The sequence below is a fragment of the Schistocerca nitens genome, chromosome 1 (assembly GCF_023898315.1).
Source record: "Schistocerca nitens isolate TAMUIC-IGC-003100 chromosome 1, iqSchNite1.1, whole genome shotgun sequence".
Lineage (NCBI taxonomy): Eukaryota > Metazoa > Arthropoda > Insecta > Orthoptera > Acrididae > Schistocerca > Schistocerca nitens.
The window spans coordinates 1,132,554,429-1,132,566,608 of NC_064614.1; the positions used below are offsets into that span (position 1 = coordinate 1,132,554,429).

A 12,180-nucleotide genomic window follows, 5' to 3' on the forward strand; every position below is an offset into this window, starting at 1 on the left:
CCCTTGTCAGTAACTCGTTACCGAGGTTGGAAAAACGTGGTGTGCGGACATTTGCCACGCCGGACATTTGCACGCCGGACATTTGCCACGATTTTACCCGCTCCAAAGGGTTGGATCCCTTGTCTCCCCCTCCTCCTCCTCCTCCTCCTCCTCTTATATTATGTTTGCAGCTGTTCTCATTTCGAATTCTGGAACATTTACTTAGTCTACTTTGGTGAAGGAATTTCGAAAAACTGCATGTAGTAACTCCACTTTAGTGGCACTGTCATCAGTAACATTATCGTCGCTGTCGCGCAGTAAAGGTACTTACTGAGCCTTTCCGCTGGTTTACTTAACATAGGACCAGAATCTCTTTGGATTTTCCGCCACATTTCTAGAGAGAGAGTTTCGTTGTGGAAACTATTAAATGCATCTCGCATTGAAATCCGCACCAAATTTCGAGCCTCAGTAAAACTTCACCAGTCTTGGAGATTTTGCGTTCGTCTAAATTATACGTGCCTTTTTCGCTGATCCTGCAGCAGCTTTCTATCGTGTTTTGTGTACCATAGGGGATCAGTTGGTATGAATCTCTCGAGTGCTGTTGATACTATTTCTTTGAACTTAAGCCACATATGGTCTGCACTTCCATAGTTTGGAAGGAAAGGAGACTGTCTCTTAGAAAGACGTCAAGAACCTTTAGCTGTTTCCATAAATAGATATATTTCGCGTTTAGTTTTGGTGAATTTCTTTGTTACTGAAATGAGCCTCGCTAAGACTGTGTGTTCACTAATCTCTGTATCCGTCGTGATGCTGAGGATTATTTGTGGCTAAGAGGTCAAGTGTGTTTTCGTAATCATTTACAATTTGAATGGCCTCGTGAACTAATTGTTCAAAATAATTAAAAAACATTTAGAACAATTACGGAAGTTGTTTTCTATCTACAATAGGGTCTGAAAATGTATTTTTGTCAACATACAGAAGGTAGATTGAAGTCACTGCCAACTATAATTGTATGAGTAGGGTACCTATTTGTGATGAGACTCAAGTTTTCTTTGAACTGTTCACCAACTGTGTCATCTGAGACCGGGGGTCGGTAAAAGGAGCCAGTTATTAATTTATTCTGGTTGCCCATACTAAGTCACAGGAACTATCTCCCTCAATGTCGCTTGTGAGATGGAACACACATTACATTATTTTTCCTTAAGTTTTTGTTTCTTTTATCGTGCAGATCATTACAATCTAGGACGCTTTCTCTGTGACCCTGTAAATACCAGAGCAAACAATGTAGAACAACAATGTACGTTACAAGCATAGCATTCTGTATACTTCATTTCCTTATTTCTAACATTTTAAAATTATACGTCGACTTTAGATGACATATCAATCGTAGATGTTCTTATCTCTATTTGGTGAACGTATTTTCAGTCATGTTTTGAACTTTGTCCCGCAACACATCATTAACTAATGTTTCGCCGCAAGGGATATCGGATTTTAGAGGGTAAATTAATACGGAGTATGTCGTTCTTCTTTCAAAACCTTCACATACCCATTTCTTCGTTCCTTATTATCTTTTGGGCTTGCAGTTGTAGTAATTAAAGTAGGCCCAAATGCAGTGATCAAAAAGAAATGATTAGCGTACATTTGCATTCTCTTTGCATCGTTCCATTCTTATTGCTCCCATGGCGATGGATTGTTTCTAACGCATTCAGTAAGCGTGAAAGGAAGCTACCGTACAGACAGAGGAATCTATATTAAAACTTGGCAGAACTAATTACATACTGACATAATCGTCGGTATTGCTTTCGTTTTCCAAAAGTTATAAATATTTCGATTTCGGAAAAGAAGCTCTGTATTTCGCCAAGATGTTGACGAAGAAGGTCCCTTACGTACTGCTTGTACCAGTAAGATGTGGAGACGGCGGTTTGAAAGCGGACAGAAGAAGTACGAGGAAGGGCGTCCCTTACCTGAGGGATCGCTACTCAAGCTACCTGGCGAAGGGGCAAGTGTGGCAAATGTCCGGCGTGGCAAAAGTCCGGCGTGGCAAATGTCCGGCATTCGAAAAACGTTGGGTTTTTTTCTTTTTTTTCCACTCAGCATAATCTCCACTGAGCTCTTTGTGATCCCATACGCTTACAATCTCTTGCCTCTCGTGCATTATGGTCTGATGTGCCATGGTGGAATATACACTCATGCTCATAAATTAAGGATAATTACAGAATGTGGTGCCACACAACGCGGCACTACACAAAACTGACGCTAATAGCATAGGCACATAGGGAACACACACGACACAGACCTGCAGTCCACGGTATTGGTGATAAGTTTACAAAACAGTCCCGTAACACATGTACTACAAAACGCCACTGTTTCCTGCGCATGTACCCCGACATCAATGTGGGATATGATCACCATGCACACGTACACAGGCCGCACAACGGGTTGGCATAGTCTGGATCAGGTGGTCGAGCAGCTGCTGGGGTATAGCCTCCCATTCTTGCACCAGTGCCTGTCGGAGCTCCTGAAGTGTCCTAGGGGTGTGAAGACGTGCAGCGATACGTCGACCAAGAGCATCCAAGACGTGCTCGATGGGGTTTAGATCTGGAGAACAGGCAGGCCACACCATTCGCCTGATATCTTCGGTTTCAAGGTGCTCCTCCACGATGGCAGCTCGGTGGGGCTGTGCGTTATCATCCATCAGGAGGGAGGTGGGACCCACTGAACCCCTGAAAAGGCGCACATACTGGTGCAAAACAACGTCCCTATAAACCTGACCTGTTACAGTTCCTCTGTCAAAGACATGCAGGGGTGTACGTGCACCAATCATAATTCCACTCCACACCATCAAACCACGGCCTCCATACAGGTCCCTTTCAAGGACATTAAGGGGTTGGTATCTGGTTCCTGGCTCGGGCCAGATGAAAATCCGGCGAGAATAACTGTTCGGACTATACCTGGAGTCGTCCGTCAACATAACCTGGGACCACTGTTCCAATGACCATGTACTGTGTTCTTGACACCAGGCTTTACGGGCTCTCCTGTGACTAGGTGTCAGTGGAATGCTTCTTGCAGGTCTCCAGGCGAATAACCCATCTCTGTTCAGTCGTCTGTGTACTGTGTGTCTGGAGACAGCTGTTCCAGTGGCTGCAGTAAGGTCCCGAGCAAGGCTACCTGCAGAAATCCGTGGCTGTCTGCGGGCACTGATGGTAACATACCGGTCTTCTTGAGGTGTTGTTCACTGTGGACATACCGTACTGTAGCGCCTGGACACGTTCCCTGTCTGCTGTAATCGTTGCCATAATCTTGAGATCACACTTTGTGGCACACGGAGGGCCCGCGCTACGACCTGCTGTGTTTGACCAGCCTCCAGTCGCCCTAGTATTGTACCCCTCATAACGTCATCAGTATGTGTTCTTTGAGCCATTTTCAACACACAGTCACCATTAGAACGTCTGAAAACGTCTGCGCACTTGCTCGCTGCACCGTACTCTGACATGCACCAACAAACCTCTGCGTATGTGGACCGCTGCCAGCGCCACCGTGCAACGACCGCAGGTCAAATACACCGCATGGTCATCCCCCTAGGTTATTGAAACCCGCAAACCGCCTACCAGACCGTTGTTTCACCATATATCAGCATTATCCTTAATTTATGAGCATGAGTGTAGTTTAATTTTTACCTATAGCAGTCCTTGTTGCGAGACTTATATATGCAAAATTTTCGCTGTCAGTATAAAATATAAGATACTGAAAAAAAGAGAATTGTTTGTCACATGGCCCACGGGCGTTGGACACAAGCATGAAAACATTGCGAGATATGCGTACCTGAACATAAATGCAGATGCTAGACAAACCTGCAGGGTGTGCGATTGTATTTCACCACGAACTCCACATGTTGAGTCTCCTCAATATATTGGCGAGTGTTACTCGTGATTAGAACAGTAGTCTGTGCATTACGTCGATCCAAGTGAATTCGAACATGAGCGAATAGTTGGTGTTCGTATGGCGGATGCTTCCACAACCAAGATAGCCGAAGTTTTTGGTGCTTCAAGAAGCGCCGTATCGAAGATTTATGCCGCATACAGGAAAAGAAGGAAGTGAAAAGATGGAAGAAAGTGTGTGTTGAGTGATCGTGGCGGACGGTCATTAAAAAGGATTGTGACAAAAAATAGAGGACGACAGCCACAAAAATCAGGGCAGAACTGAATTTCGCACTCGCGAACCCTGTCAGCACCAAAACAATACGAAGGCAGCTCCATAAGCAGGGAACTGAAGGACGAACTGGAATTTCAAACCCGCTCACAGTAAGCGTAGTGTCGAAGCCATAAAACCTGGAGTAGGAGCGCTGGAAGAAAGTCATTTCGTCGGATGAGTCTCGTTTCACACTGTTACCAACTTCTGGAAGGGCTTACATCCCAAAAGCGAAATATGGCGGGGGTTCTGTGATGATTTGTGCAGCCATACCGTGGTATCCCACGGGTGCCATTCTTATTCCGCGGGGTCGCATTACTACCAAGATTATGTGGCCATTTTGGCTGATTAGGCCTATCCCATGGTACAATGTTTGTTATCCAGTGGCGGTCCCTGTGGCCGAGCGGTTCTAGGCGCTTCGCTCTGAAACCGCAAGACTGCTACGGTCGCGGGTTCGAATCCTGCCTCGGGCATGGATGTGTGTGATGTCCTTAGGTTAGTTAGGTTTAAGTAGTTCTAAGTCTAGGGGACTGATGACCTCAGAAGTTAAGTCCCATAGTGCTTAGAGCCATTTGAACCATTTGAAGAGAAGGGTCCGTGATCGCTATCCAGCTCCATTATTGTTACTTCAATTTGTTACTATTTTGCGGGAATAATAATATAAGATTTTCTTGAAAACCATAAAAATCTGTATTTATCCAGACCAATAGAACCTGTTGTCAGTACCAGCTGTTTTCCGTAACCTAGGGTGCCCATTTCATTTTCATTGAAAAAGGGGACATTTAAAATAAATTAGAGAAAAACCTGGGTCAGTGAAGAAAAAAAACGGGACATAAATATTGTATTGACTAAATTTAATATACATACAAGTTTACCTTTAGAACGTGCACTCAGATGATCCCAAATCACTTTTTACAATTATTCTGCCACACTATCACCGTACTTTTCACTTTTATGTACTTTATCAAGAAGTGCATTTTCGTTTAAAATTGTATCATAAAAGTCAGTACACGATACACCATTAAAGTGTGTTTTGACAATGAGTAAGGTCCTCATTGTTTCAACTTTCATTCTGTTTTTTTCATCTGATCACAAAGAGTTCACTAACGAAAACACACGTTCCACAACAGCATTTGACCCAGGAATTGCCAGACAAAACTCCACCAAATGAATCATGTTTTTCATGTTAATGTTTTTACTTTTGAAATAAGCAAATATTTTACAGCCAGTTTGTAAGGAATTGTGCACCACATGTGCTGGACAGCGAACACCTACTACATTATTCACTGTGTTCTGTTGCAGTTTATAGAACAAATTGTTTTTTCCTTTCCTCTGCTTACCACCAAAATTGGTGTTAGTGTTGTCTACAGAAACTGCAATCACCTTTCCCCCAAGATCATATTTCTTTAAAACCTCCAGCACGTGCACCACATGTGCTGGACAGCGAACACCTACTACATTATTCACTGTGTTCTGTTGCAGTTTATAGAACAAATCGTTTTTTCCTTTCCTCTGCTTACCACCAAAATTGGTGTTAGTGTTGTCTACAGAAACTGCAATCACCTTTCCCTCAAGATCATATTTCTTTAAAACCTCCAGCACGTAATTCTGAAGTAAATCTTAAGTTTCTCCAGCTAAATTAACCAATTAGAGCACTTTCACCGTGATACCATTTTCAGGGTGAAAATACCTGATAAGGAGAGGAACCAGCTTCAAATCCAGATGATTCCATGTATCTATCATTAATGAAATAAATCGAGCACTTTTCAGTTCATTTAAAACCTGCTGAGTTGCACACGGTGCAATAACATTTGAAACGATTGCATTACATTTTGTGTGTCCACATGTGAATTTAGGATTGAAAAGTTTTTTAACAGCTGCTGTAGTACAGTCGATTGACTTAAAGCTATGGTTATGCATTGCACGTAGCTTCTTGTGCTGCCAACTGCCTATCCATTTCTGTTGCTGATTTTAAGTTTACCTAGTAGTCACTCACGCATTTATTTGCTCTTTTCGTTTGATCACTCATGCAATGTTTCTTCGTCTTAATGTGATTCACAATGTCAGACCTTCCACCATGACCAATAGCAAATTTTGATTTGCACAACGTACATTCTACAGTTTCTCCACTACCAGTCATAAAAGGAAACTCGCTTTTTATATTGCTGGTAAAATTACACTTTCGTTTTGGCATAATGAAACAGTTATTGCACAGTGAAAAACATTAACAGTGTGGTGACGAAAGCCAGAGAGCAAGTATCAGTGGTGTAGAGTATATCTGGACCGAAAGGACGGATTCAGTGGATCGATTTAGAAGAGAAGAATCACCGTTGTTATTCGTAACCTATAGTGCGTTTAAAATTACTTGCGATTTTTGACAGTTCGGTACATGTTTGGGGTATGCTAAAAGTCATCACACGCTTCCTAACGTAAATAATTGCGCAGTTAATAGCAAGTCAAACAACCAGTAACGTAAAATACTCTTCCCAAGCGGAATCATAAAAAAACGGGACATTTGAGCGTCCCCAAAAAAACTTTCGGGACAGCGGGACATTTTGGTAAAAAACGGGACTGTCCAGGGAAAAACGGGACGAATGGACACCCTACCTTAACCGTATCAGGCATGGTAATGTGTGTGTTTATTTAGTTTTTCCATATTTTTGTCCACGCCCTATATGTGCGTGAAGTTTTCTGGTGTAGACAGCTACACGACTCCGCGTCCTCTCGTCGCTATTTCCTTTCGTCTGCAAGGCGGAGAACTATTCCGCAGACTGAAAACGTGCAAAACAGAACCAAAATTTGTACGAACTCATTTTTTTCTTTTTTTTCAGCAGCGTTCAAATGGTTCAAATGGCTCTGAGCACTACGGGACTTAACATCTGAGGTCATCGGTCCCCTAGAACTTAGAACTACTTAAACCTAACTAACCTAACGACATCATACACATCCATGCCCGAGGCAAGATTCGAACCTGCGTCCGTAGCAGCCGCGCGGTTCCGGACTGAAGCGCCTAGAACCGTTCGGCCACCGCGGCCGGCTTCAGGAGAGTAGGAATATATATGCAGTAGGTGTCCACATGCTTAGAAGAGACATACATTGTGTCCAAAGTCACGCGGCTATGGAGTAAGGTTCACCTGTAAGCGGTCAGCAGCTTCCGAATGCAGATGCATTGCTAGCTAGTAGAGAAAAATCCAGCTCGAAATTATCGTGAATTTTGTACATGCAAACCATGTAGATCTTAGTAATTTGCATTCGATATCTAGAATAAACTTCCCGTGAAACTTTGATGAAATAAACTCAAAAGGCATTTCGCTTCTCTGCGAGAAAGTTAAATGTAAAGAAAGATCCCTGTTGTTATTTTTATATCTCGTCTTGCACTATATTGAGTTACCTCCGACTCTGTTTTAATATCCTGAGGTCACTTTGTGAAATGGCTTCCCAATACATCAAGGTGAAAGTATCCCGAAAAATTTAGAATTTGGAACTAGGAAATCAGCATTATCGATTTATCGAACATTCCAATACTTTTCAGAAACGAAATACTCATGTTTTTCTTATTTTCTGGTACTATCTTTTTAATCACTGTCCATCTGAAGAGAAACTGAAATCAGTATTGTAAATAATCCTTTTCATAGGCATTAGTAGCACAGTTTCCTATTGAAGCTACTTGCAAATAAGTGTGATGGCTTGGATATCTGTATAATCCGGAGATAATGACTCAGGATGCCACATATCAGTCTTATCTCCAGGGGAAAATTGCTCGAAATGCGCACAATTTAACGGACTGATTGGCCACACACTCCCACACTAACGAAATTATCTAGCAGTTGTCTCGCAAATATACGATATATCATCAAAAATATCCAAACACCTCTTTCTAATATGGAATAGCCCATTAGAAGTCACGCAGAGCTTATTCTGTGCACCTACGCCACTCATCGTCTGACAGCCAGTGAGCATTCGGTAGTGTTCTGAGCGCTCTGATGTGAATGTCATAGCCAATGCGAGCATTAAACATGATCTTAGCGAGTTATTTAGTAAATTTTTATTTGATTTGTTGCGAATTATCATCGTTCTTCAAGCGCAAAGTTGTGCACGACGTGCAACTGTCACTTGGATTGGAGAAAACGAGAGCATGTAATGGATACTGATTATTGAAGGAAAATAACACAGAAAATCTGGAAATAAAAGCCAACTTGGAAATAAGTAATGTTATCTAAAGCTTTGCTGAAATAAACCTGCATAACCACATTGCTAAAACACTTCGTTTAAATTTCAGATTAAGAAACCAACACATTGAAGATATCAGCATTTGTATAGATGGGAGCCTAGCAGAAAATTCCAAATTCACAAAATTCCTTGGGATGACAATTGATGAAAATTTAAGCTGGGACAAGAACATAGACTATGTAAGTGGAAATCTCAGCTCAAACCTATATGTTCTCCACAAACTCAGCTTCCTAAAAGACATAAATATTATGAAAATTACATACTACTCACTAATTCATTCCACATTAATCTATGGCATAATTTTGTGAGGAGACACCTCCAAAACAAACCTAAATAGAATATTCAAAACGCAAAAATTAGCAAAAAGAATAATAGCCAACCTTAAGTGGAGAGTATCATGTCGGTCAGCTTCAAAGCACTCAAAGTACTAACATTACCAAGCATTTAACTTTGTGAACTCTTGTACTGGACAAAATTTAGATATGTATCCGATACTCAAGATACCAAGCCCTAGCACAACCATGACACTAGGATGCGGAACGTCTTCCATGAAGCCGTATATAACACCATGAAATCCAAAAGCCCTTGAAAAACTTCCTTCATACTTGAGACAGATATACAATGCAAATAAATTAAAAAAGTCTCTCAAAACATTTTTGATACTGTTACTGTAGTATAAATGATTTCATGTACATAGCAGAATAATCCAAAAATGGCGTAATACTATGAACAAAAATTACAAAAACAGATGTAGACGAGTTTGAGATGTAGGACGTGTAAAAAAGTGAGACAAATTGCAATGTAGTAGTGTGTACTAAATACAATGTATCGTACAAAACCACCAAATACGTAAAAAAACACTCTCTCTCCCTCTTATATATTATTATTTTCGATTATTCCCTTTTGAGAGAGCGATTGAACTTGAGTAGTCATGATTTCTTCTTCTTTCTTCGTTTTTCCTAAATTCTCTTCATACGTTCTCTCTTGCGTTCTTCCGACCATCTTTTTCCCGTTCTGTTCTCCGTGTGTTCTTGTTTAAGTGTGTGTTTCTGTATGAGGTTTCTAAACTGTTCTCTATTGTTTATGTTGTCTTGTATGATCCCCAGTTCTTTAATGTCTTCTTCTGCTTCAGTGATCCACTTTGTCTCGTTTTTGCTCTTGTTCACTATCTCAAAGTTTTGTCTTGTCATCCTGCTGATGAGTCCATAAAATTTCATCCTTCTCTTTCTAATGGTGTCTGTTATTCTTTCTATGTCTTTGTAAATCTCTCTAGTTGGCCTCTTTATGCAAATTCCTTCGCGAAACACTGGTCCATATGTTTTCCTCAGAATTTTTCTTTCCTGCTTTTCAACGCTCTGATCTTAGTATGACCATGAATCACTGTAGTTTCTGCAGCATAAAGAGCTTCTGGGAATTATATGCCTGTCATCACAACCGTTTTACAAATCCTAATGTGACGGTCATGTATAGTTAAACAACGAATTTCATCAGCCATTTCTCCTGAAGAATTCTCGAGTGGAAGTCCGGGACATTCAAAATAGGCAAATCTCGCACGAACATACACTGGGGTGACAATAGTCATCGTATGGCGATATAAACATATACGAATTGCGATAGTATCGCGTACGAATGGTATCAAAGGGCAGTGTCTTTTGTACTCATGTGATTCATGTGGAAATGGTTCCGATATGATTTCACCCGCACGACGGGAATTAACAGACGTAGAACGCGGAATAGCAGTTAGAGCTAGATGCATGGGACATTCTGTTTCGGAAATCGTTAGGAAATTTAATATTCCAAGATCAAGTGTGTGAAGAGTGTGCCGAGAATACCGAATTTCAGGCGTTACTTTTCACCGCAGACAACGTAGACGGCCTTCTCTGAACGATCGAAAGCAGTGTCGTTTGCGTAGAATTGTCGATGACAAGACAAGCAACACTGCGTGCAATAATCGCAGAAATCAACGTGGGACGTACAAATAACGTATTCATTAGGACAGTGGGCGGAATTTGGCGTTAGTGGGCTACGGCAGTAGATGGCTGACGCGAGTGTCTTTGATAATAGCACGATATCGCTTACTGGGCTTCTCCTGGGCTCGTGACCATTATCGTTTGGATCCTAGACGCTGTAAAACCATGGCCTGGTCAGATGAGTCCCGATTTCAGTTGGTAAGAGCTGATGGTTGGGTTCGAGTGTGGCACAGACTCTACGAAACCATGGAACCAAGTTGTCAACAAGTTAATGTGCAAGTTGGTGGTGGCTCCACAATGGTATAGGTTGTGTTTTACGTGGATTGGACTGGGTCCTCTGGACCAACTGAACCGGTCATTGACTGTAAATGGTTACGTACGGTACGGAGACCATCGGCAGCCGTTCATGAACTTCATGTTCCCAAACAACGATGGAATTTTTATGAATGATAATGAATTTCAATGATGATAGTCGTAATAATGCCTTTCTATGTCACCGGGTCACAGTTGTTCGCAGTTGGTTTGAAGAACATTCAGGACGATTCGAGTGAATGATTTGGCGACCCAGATCGACCAACGTGAACCCCATCGATCGTTTTTGAGATATAACCCAGAGGTCAGTTCGTGCACAGAACCATGCACCGGCAACACTTTCTCGATTAGGGAGGGCTATAGAGGCAGCATGACTCCGATTTTCTGCGTGGGATTCCCAACAACTTGTTAAATCCATGCTGTGTCGAGTTGCTGCTTTACGCCAAGCCAAAGGAGGTCCGACACGATATTTGGCGGAATCCCATGACTTTTATCACTTCAGTGTATTTAATTAATTAATTAATTTTTTCTTCAGTAATCCAGAAATAAATAGTCGGAATTGCTAGAAGTGCGGTCATGAATTTCTCGAAGTATTTTATTCGACAGGTAAAAGCCCACTTTTCTTGTATCCAGATACTGTCACTTCAATGATGATAGTCGTATTAATGCATTTCTATAAACATACACGCTATCTTCAGGTCAGTAATCGCTGCTCTGCAAAAATGTTTAGATAAAACACTCGATCTCATTGTCACATGATGGGTGGTTGGGGTTGCGAGGTGGCCAGACAAGTGAAGCTGGTAACGTAAGTTTTTCTTAGAACCCTCGGTTCAGGTGATTCACGGCCAACCCAGCGTACCGGGTAAACTTAATTTAGATACGCAGCACCGAAATAGCAAAATGGGGTGATGCACTATCTTGCTGAACTAACAGACGACGTCCCGTGAATAGGAACTTCGATAAATGACGTATTCCTCGCTAAAGATCACTTTGCCTCGCTTTGGAATTGTGCCGAAGACATGAACAGATGTTGGTTGATGTGCACATAACTATAAGTCCTCTTTCGTATGCTTGCGTAAAACTGACTGTGGCACAACCACATTTGCTGATCTTTTCCCTGTCAACTTCATTATTTTGTGAATTTTTCACAAACGCTGCGACGTAACTGCATTGTTCCTCTCTAATTGATGGTCGACCGCTCCGCGGTTTATCTTTTTTGTTCCCACCGCAGGGGTGTTATCTCTGGAAGTGGCTCAAGCCCGAATCTCATCTGGTAATTCGAATATACGAGGCGTGTTTTTTAAGTAAGTACCGTTTTGAAATTAAAAAAAGACGTGCTAAGATATCTCAATAATTTTATTTTTTACATGAAAGCCTGTACCTTAATCTACTTTTCTACATAATTTCCGTCAATATTGAGGCACTTGTCATAACTTTGTACCAGTTTTTGAATACCCTCCTCATAGAAGTCTGCCGCCTGACTTGTTAACCACTGCATCAC

The 12,180-nt window shown here is 41.7% G+C and overlaps 1 protein-coding gene across 2 annotated transcripts in view; it reads left to right on the forward strand.

Annotated features, from left to right (window-relative positions):
• LOC126199460 (organic cation transporter protein-like) overlaps positions 1-12,180 on the forward strand; it is a 159,902-nt gene that overhangs the window by 43,155 nt on the left and 104,567 nt on the right. Inside the window, exon 2 of one of the 2 annotated variants that reach the window (XM_049936392.1) lies at positions 8,447-8,576. The exons of the other annotated variant lie outside the window; for it this stretch is intronic. The gene's annotated coding sequence lies outside the window, so the exon portion shown is untranslated. The remainder of the gene's footprint in view (positions 1-8,446; positions 8,577-12,180) is intronic. 2 annotated transcript variants of the gene reach the window in all.